The following is a 7,380-nucleotide window of genomic DNA, read 5'->3' on the forward strand; positions in this document are numbered from 1 at the left end:
GCGGGGCTTATCAGTATCGCGTCACCCTGGAACTAAAGCTGACCAATCATTCTTTCCAGCGCTCCCAGCCGCCCGGTGATGTCACCATGGTGCACGTTACTATGGCGCAGGCGGTAAGGGAGCGCATGTGGGGGAGGAGCAGTGCTTCTCATTGTGTGACACGGGAAGCTCACAGCACGTAGGAAGCCGGTGTAAAAGGCGGGAATGCTGGGGGAAATGTCCCACAGCTCTAATGCGGAGTCCAGTCACGCTTACAGCACATAGGAAGTCGGTGTAAAAGGCGGGAACTCTGGGGGAAATGTCCAACAGCTCTAGTGGGAGTCCAGTCAGGCTTACATTTACAGCACGTAGGAAGCCGGTGTATGGCTACTTTCACACTTGCGTCGTGTGACGTCCGTCGCAATGCGTCGTTTTGGAGAAAAAACGCATCCTGCAAAGTTGCCCGCAGGATGCGTTTTTTCTCCATAGACTTGCATTAGCGACGCATTGCGACATATGGCCACACGTCGCATCCGTCGTGAGACGGATGCGTCGTGTTTCGGCGGACCGTCGGCACAAAAAAGTTCCATGTAACGTTTTTTTCTGCGTCGCGTTCACCATTTTGGACTCCGTCCCCTCCTCCCCAGACATTACAATGGAGCAGCTGATGCGATGAAAAATTGCATCCATTGCCCTTGTTCATTTATTTCACAACGTACGTGGGGCCAACGGAAGTGTGAAAGTAGCTTAAAAGGCGGGAATTCTGGGGGAAATGTCCCACAGCTCTAATGCGGAGTCCAGTCACATATCGCACATGGAGGCAACCTAGGAATATTGGGGCTCATACGAATGGCCATGTTAGACTGCACTGCTGCACTAAAGCAATAGATGAATGCTGAGCTGCACCACAGCTGCTTCGCAAAGGTTTTTCCCTCAGAGTTTGTAAAACCCTGTAAGCATAGAGCATGACACGGGCAGCCACATGTGTACGGTGTGGTTACAAGTGTACGGTGAGGGCTACGTGTGTATGGGCTCATTGCATGAAAGCTGGCTGGTTATATATCTCCCTATCCTCAGGGCTCGATCAGAAGAGTATTCAATTGTGTGCTACCAACAGCACACGCACCTATTAGGCCATGTTCAGTATTTGGTCAGTATTTTTCATCAGCATTTGTAAGCAAAAACCATAACGTTGAGCCCTAAAAATAAAAAAATGAACATTTTCACCATCAATATGTTTTTAGCACAAAATATAGCATTTTCATGAGCGAAACAGGAGAAATTGCACCATACAATTTGTTGTGTAATTTCTCCTGAATACGCCGATACCCAATATGAGGGAGAAAACTACTGTTTGGGTGCACGGCAGGGCTTGGAAGGGAAGGAGCGTCATTTGACTTTTTGAGTGTAACATTTCTTGGAATCATTAGCGGGTGTCATGTCCCATTTGGAGAGACCCTAATGTGCCTAAACAGTGGAAACCCCCCACAAGTGAACCCATTTTGGAAGCAAACCCCCTCAAGGAATGTATTTAGATGCGTGGTGAGCACCTTAAACTCCCAGGTGCTTTACAGAAGTTTATACCGTTGAGCTGTGAAAATAATAAAATCACATTTTCCTCACAAAAATGTTATTTTAGCCCCAAATTTTGCATTTCCATAAGGCAAACAGGAGAAATTGCACCATACAATTTGTTGTGCAATTTCTCCTGAGAACGCCAATACCCCATATGTAGGGGAATATTACTTTTGAGGCACAGTGCCAAGCTCAGAAAAAAAGAGGCGCCATATTGGAGTTCAGATTTTGCTGGAATGGTTTGAGGGTGCCATGTCACATTGGCAGAGCCCCTGAGATGCCGGAACAATAGAAGCCCCCTATATGTGATCTCATTTTACAAACTAAACCCCCCTTTATGAAATCATCTAGGGGTGCAGTGATCATAACACCACATGTGCCTCACTGAGTTTTATACCACTGAGCAGTGAATAAAGAACAAATTACATTTTTACCACTAAAATGTTGTTTTTGCCCTAAGTTTTTATTTTTTCTAAGGGCTAATACGAATTTTTATTACAACAAACTGAGGTCTATTTTTTCGACAATGCGCCAATACCCTACATGTAATCGGGTAATATTTTTCAGGCACAGTGCAAAGCTCAGAAGGCAAGGAGGGCAAGTTTTTACTGTTATGGTTTGCAGGTGCCGTGACCCACTGGGAGAGCCCATGAGGTACCAGAACAGTAGAGCTCACCATAAGTGACCCCATTTTATAAACTACACCTCTCAATGACTTCATCTAGAGGTGCAGTGATCATATTGACACTACAGGTGTGTCATAGAATTTTATACCATTGGGCAGTGAAGACAAAATAACTACATTTTACCACCAAAATTTTGTTTTAGCCCCAGATTTTACATTTTAACACAAGAAGTGGGAAAAATGGCACCACAATTTGTCCCACAATTTCTACTGAACGTGGCAATACCCCATATGTGGCTGTACAGTACTACTTAGCCATACAGAGAGACTCGGGAGGAACGGAGCGCTATTTGCCTCCTGGAACGCAGATGTTCCTAGAACAGTTTGTGGACTCCATATACAAAACCCATAATTGCTAGAACAGAATCCACCCTCGAGTGAGCCCATTTTGGAAACTATACCCCTTAGGAAATTTATCTACAGGTGTAGTGACGATTTTGACTTCATGGGTATTTTCCAGAAACAAGCAGCAATGAATAATGCCAAGTGAAAATTGCAAACTGTCGTTGTCACCAGTATGTTATGCCCAGCTTGTGCTTCTGGAGGCATTCACATATAAGTTAGGTGGGCTCTCATCGCTTCCGAAAAGCGAAACATGGATGCAATATGTGGTTTAGGTACACTGTGGGGCTCAGCATGGAGGGGGCATTTGGATTTGGGAGCGCAGAATTTGCTGAATTTCTTTTCACATGTGAGGAGCCATTTCGCTTTTCCCGAGCCTTTGTGCTACCAGTAACGTGGAAGCCCCCTATATTTCCGTTAACAGAAGACGGACCTGAATAAGCGCTTGCTTTTTTTGTAGATTGAGTTGAAGCTTATACTGGGAACATTTTAGATAACGTTTAGGATCACATTTATCCAGCTCTCTACGCTGAGCACTTACTTTAGGATTTCCATCTAAATCTCTTAGTGACATGATTCAGATGAAATTCACTATAATGAGGCAGCAGAGTTACTCTGGACTCCGTCTGGCCTATGTTCAGCGGGGTCCTTCTTTTCAGAAGTGCACAAAACTGTGGCCAACGGCACTTTTATGCAATCCTATAAAGACGGACACCGCCGGATCAAAGATCACGTGGTTTCCACAGTGCCTCCATCTGCCTCATTATAGGGAATCTTCTGCCAGGGGTTCAGGTATTTCAGAGATTTACATGGAAACCCCGATGTAAGCACTCAGCACTGAGCCTTACTGCTATCTTTGGGACGCAGAATGAAAAAATCAACAGCATGTGAAGAATTGATTTTATTTTTTTTACTCCTTTCTGTATAAATAATTAGGGGACTTTATTGTTCGGATCGGTGAGATTACAGTGATACCAGATTTATATCGGGTTTTTATGTTTGGCAGCTGTCACACACTAAGGGTATGTGCACACGTTGCAGATTTGCCTGCGGATTTTTCTGCACTAAATCCACAGATCTTGGCAGAAAACACATGTGCGTTTTTGATGCGGTTTTTACGCTTTATTTCACGGTTTTTGATGCGGTTTTTATGCAGTTTTGTATGCGTTTTTGAAAGCTAAATATAGATGTATTATTGAACAAAAAAAGGATTTGTGATGTCATGTCTTGTCCAACCTCATCTTTTACATTTGTCCAACCCACACTCCATTACACACATGGATAGACAGATAGATAGACAGATAGATACATAGCTATATAGACAGAAGGAATGAGATTGATAGATGTAGATAGATATATGGATAGTTAGGCTACTTCCGCACATCAGGTTTTTGCCGTCAGGCGCAATCCGGCGCTAATACAACTCTATGAGAAAAAAAAGGATCCGGTGGAAAAAATGTCATCTAAATCTCTTAGTGACATAATTCAGATGAAATTCACTATAATGAGGCAGCAGAGTTACTCTGGACTCCGTCTGGCCTATGTTCAGCGGGGTCCTTCTTTTCAGAAGTGCACAAACCTGTGGCCAACGGCACTTTTATGCAATCCTATAAAGACGGACACCGCCGGATCAAAGATCACGTGGTTTCCACAGTGCCTCCATCTGCCTCATTATAGGGAATCTTCTGCCAGGGGTTCAGGTATTTCAGAGATTTACATGGAAACCCCGATGTAAGCACTCAGCACTGAGCCTTACTGCTATCTTTGGGACGCAGAATGAAAAAATCAACAGCATGTGAAGAATTGATTTTATTTTTTTTACTCCTTTCTGTATAAATAATTAGGGGACTTTATTGTTCGGATCGGTGCGATTACAGTGATACCAGATTTATATCGGGTTTTTATGTTTGGCAGCTGTCACACACTAAGGGTATGTGCACACGTTGCAGATTTGCCTGCGGATTTTTCTACACTCTACACTAAATCCACAGATCTTGGCAGAAAACACATGTGCGTTTTTTATGCGGTTTTTACGCTTTATTTCACGGTTTTTGATGCAGTTTTTATGCAGTTTTGTATGCGTTTTTGAAAGCTAAATATAGATGTATTATTGAACAAAAAAAGGATTTGTGATGTCATGTCTTGTCCAACCTCCTCTTTTACATTTGTCCAACCCACACTCCATTACACACATGGATAGACAGATAGATAGACAGATAGATACATAGATACATAGACAGAAGGAATGAGATTGATAGATGTAGATAGATATATGGATAGTTAGGCTACTTCCGCACATCAGGTTTTTGCCGTCAGGCGCAATCCGGCGCTAATACAACTCTATGAGAGAAAAAAGGATCCGGCGGAAAAAAACGGATCTGTTTTTTTCAAAACTCGCCTGATGTGTGAAAGTAGCCAGATATATGGATAGATACATCTATGTATCTATAGATATATCTATCTATAAATATATCTATGGATCGATATAGCCATAGATATATAATAGAAAGGCCGATGTTTCTTAATGAGCATTTAATTAAAAAATAAAAAAGGAGAAAAAAAATGGCGTGGGCTCCCGTGCAATTTTCTGCACCAGAGGGGGAAAGCCGACGGCCAGGGGCCAATATTTGTAGCCTGGGAAGGGGTTAATACTCATGGCCCCTCCCAGGCTATGAATATCAGCCCGCAGCTGTCTGCGTAGCCTTTACTGGCTATTAAAATAGGGGGACCCCCCCAAAAAAAATGACGTTGGGTCCCCTTATATTTTATAGCCAGAAAGGCTACGCAGACAGCTGCGGGCTGATATTCATAGCCTAGAGAGGGACCATGGATATTGCCCCCGGCTACAAATACCAGCCCGCAGCCACCCCAGAAATGGCGCATCTGTAAAACGCGCCAATCCCAAAACTTAGGCCCTCTCTTCCCACTCCCGAGTAGCGGTGGGATATGGGGTAATAAGTGGTTAATGTCACCTTGCTATTGTAAGGTGACATTAACCCGGGCTAATAATGGAGAGGCGTCAATAAGACGCCTATCGATTATTAATCCTATAGTAGTGAAAGAGTTAAAAAAAAATTAAGACACAGCCAGAAAAAAGTATTTTATTATCGGGTGATGTCACCGCTCTATAGGACCTCCAGTGACACACTGACAGGAGACAATGGCTCCTGCAGTGCATCACTGAGAGGTTACCTTAGTTCACTGGTCTCACTTTATGCCATTGCTGCGTGGGAACTTTCTCACACAGCAGTGCCAAAAGTGAGACTAGGGACTATTTTTTACATTGGTGGAGGAATTCAGTGCGGAAGGATATCTTCCGTCATTGTATTCCTGGAGCCCCTAGAGAGCGGTCACATCAACTGATGCTGCTGATCTCCATGGGAGATCGTCGTGGGACACTCGTTTTTATTGGATTTCTGCGGATCAGGGAGTATATTGGTTGTTTATTATTTTAATATTTTTACAGGTGACACTGGCTTCGGGGACCAAGTGACAAGTGATGGTGAGTATGTACTCTATGTTATACGTACTGTAATTTATGTATGTATTGTATGTAATGTATGAATGTACTGTATGTAGTATGAATGTAGTATGTATGTAGTATGTTATATGTATGTATGTATGTATGTTGTATGTATGTAGTATGTATGTTGTATGTATGAGTATGCATGTTGTATGTATGTAGTATGAATGTAGTATGTATGTTGTATGTATGTATGTAGTATGTTGTATGTATGTAGTATGTTGTATGTAGTATGTATGTAGTATGTAGTATGTATGTAGTATGTATGTATGTAGTATGTTGTATGCATGTAGTATGTATGTATGTAGTATGTATGTTGTATCTAGTATGTACAGTACAGACCAAAAGTTTGGACACACCTTCTCATTTAAAGATTTTTCTGTATTTTCATGACTATGAAAATTGTAAATTCACACTGAAGGCATCAAAACTATGAATTAAAACATGTGGAATTATATACTTAACAAAAAAGTGTGAAACAGCTGAAAATATGTCTTATATTCTAGGTTCTTCAAAGTAGCCACCTTTTGCTTTGATGACTGCTTTGCACACTTTTGGCATTCTCTTGATGAGCTGCAAGAGGTAGTCACCGGGAATGGTTTTCACTTCACAGGTGTGCCCTGTCAGGTATAATAAGTGGGATTTCTTGCCTTATAAATGGGGTTGGGACCATCAGTTGTGTTAAGCAGAAGTCTGGTGGATACACAGCTGATAGTCCTACTGAATAGACTGTTAGAATTTGTATTATGGCAAGAAAAGCAGCTAAGTAAAGAAAAATGAGTGGCCATCATTACTTTAAGAAATGAAGGTCAGTGAGTCCGAAAAATTGGAAAAGCTTTGAAAGTGTCTCCAAGTGCAGTTGCAAAAACCATCAAGCACTACAAATAAACTGGCTCACATCAGGAAAGGAAGACCAAGAGTCACCTCTGCTTCTGAAGATTTTCTGAGTCACCAGCCTAAGAAATCGCAGGTTAACAGCAGCTCAGATTAGAGACCAGGTCAATGCCACACAGAGTTCTAGCAGCAGACACATCTCTACAACAACTGTTAGGGCTTTTTTCCATTTGCAAGAAACACGTCCGTGTCTCGCATGTGAAAACCAAGCTCTGGCGCCGGCACTCCAGAGCGGAGCATGCGGCCGCATAGCAACACATGGAGCTGCACGCTCCGCTCCCAAGTGCCGGCGCCAGAGCTTGGTTTTCACATGCGAGACACGGACGTGTTTCTCGCAAATGGAAACAAGCCCTTAAGAGGAGACTTTGTGCAGCAGGCCTTC

This window comes from Ranitomeya imitator, chromosome 1 (genome assembly GCF_032444005.1).
Source record: "Ranitomeya imitator isolate aRanImi1 chromosome 1, aRanImi1.pri, whole genome shotgun sequence".
Lineage (NCBI taxonomy): Eukaryota > Metazoa > Chordata > Amphibia > Anura > Dendrobatidae > Ranitomeya > Ranitomeya imitator.